We start from the raw sequence: 1,995 nt of genomic DNA, 5'->3' as shown, positions 1-1,995 counted from the left end.
TTATATATGGTGTCCCAAAGTCTTAGTGCAGTTTTAAGGCTTTAGGAGTTTAGGACTTTGGGGACACTCTGTACACTCTATATGTGTTTGCATATATACATATTCATATGTATTGTGTAAACATAACTACCAATGCAAAGTAGTATGTGATAAGGGGAGTTCAGAGGACAAGAAGATAATTTCTAGTTGGGATGGTCAGAAAAGTAAAATTTGAATGAGTGGGGTTTTGATAGATAATAATGACTTACATTTATATAGCACTTTATAGTTTGAACAACATAATAACATGTTGAGGAAATGACTGCAAGTGGCATTATTCCCATTTGACAAATGAAAAAACTGAGTCTCTGAGAGCTTAAGTAATTGGCTTGAGATTAGACATCTATCAAGTAGCAGAGTCAGACTTTGGACTTTGGTCTCTCTTCATGTTAGCTAGCCCCAGCACTGTTTTTGATTTATCATGGAGCCTAGAGCAGAAGATAGAGGGGGAACTAGGTGTGGGAAATGGGAGGAAAGGTGTAGAGGCAAAAACCTACAAGGAATGAGTATTAAAGTGGCAGATGATAAGTAGTCCTGGCTGGAGTGGAGAGGATTTGTGAAAGGTTAGGTTGGAATGGAAAACTGCAGTCAAGGGAGAAGAGGATTTCAAGGAGGCCATGTGTTAGTTATTGTACCTTGCTGGGCAGCTAGGTGGCACAATGGATAGAGCACTGGGTCTGGAGTCAGGAAGACCTGAGTTCAAATTTGACCTCAGACATTTACTAGCTGTGTGACCCTGGGCAAGTCACTTAACCCTGTTTGCCTCATCTATAAAATAAGCTAGAGAAGGAAATGACAAAACCACTCCACTATCTGCCAAGAAAATCCCCAATGGGGTCATGGAGAGTAAGACACAACTGAAATGACTAGACAGTAATATGTTGGGTGTACAAGAAAGGTTAAGGACAAGCTTTTTCCACAGTCTGGGTGATTGGGAGGTCCCTGGTCACCATGGAGGGACCAATTTCAGTGGAGTGGTCAGGAGAGAAGTTCAATTGTGCAGGGCTAAGGAGACAGCAGATGAGGAATTGTTTTTCCTCCTTTGTTTATCTTCACACTGAGCTAACACACCTGCTGGAGTCAAGCGGGGCCGTCCTTTCAGAGCACCATCAAGTGAATGAAGCTTATTTTCCATTACTTCATCTCTTTTGCACTTACTGCCTGCACAGAAAGCTAGGAGACATGTTTCCCAATTTCCCTTTTTCTCTTTTAGTGCTGCCTCCTCAGGGATCCAGCATCCTGTAAGATTTGAAATAAACCCTATAAACCCTATGATGAAGGGAGTATAGAGGTTATTGTTCCCATTTTGCAGATGAAGATACTGAAGCTCTGAGAGAGTTGGGCATTTGGCTTATGAACATACAGGATTTGACTTTAGTCTCTCCTGCTTTGAACTCCAGTCCTGTTTTCAGTGTTTGCCCCTGCCTACTATGGCTCAACCCTTCTCTTTTCAAACCAGTACTCTCTCTATGGGCCTCTCCTCTGACAGTACTCTTGGTTTAGCATTATACTAAGTTATAACTAGGTATTCTGGCACCTAGAATAATGAGAGAGGAAAAGAGAGAGAGAGAGAGAGAGAGAGAGAGAGAGAGAGAGAGAGAGAATGAATGTGTAGGGTCCTAAGTTATGATGATGTTATGATGCTCTTGTGAGTGGTTGTTATAGAGACAGAGGTCAAAGTATTTGGGGAAACTAGGGACTGGAAGTGGAAGGTCTTGAAGGAGACAGGATGAGGGTGGAGAAGATGACTATAAGCAAGGTACTAAACTTATTGAGGAGGGAAAGTGATCCAGAAGTCCATAGAATCCAGTAACAAAGGTGAGAATGGAATGGAGTGAACACTAAAGAAAGATGAATGGTCCTTCTGAGGATCTGAAAATGGCTGTGGGGAGTAAGGTATCTATCTATCATCTATCTATCTATCTATCTATCTATCTATCTATCTATCTATCTATC

Source organism: Petaurus breviceps, unplaced genomic scaffold (assembly GCF_028583685.1).
Source record: "Petaurus breviceps papuanus isolate PSGF00001 unplaced genomic scaffold, PetGlider_PUasm1.0 225, whole genome shotgun sequence".
Taxonomy (NCBI): domain Eukaryota; kingdom Metazoa; phylum Chordata; class Mammalia; order Diprotodontia; family Petauridae; genus Petaurus; species Petaurus breviceps.
This window is presented reverse-complemented; position numbering follows the sequence as displayed.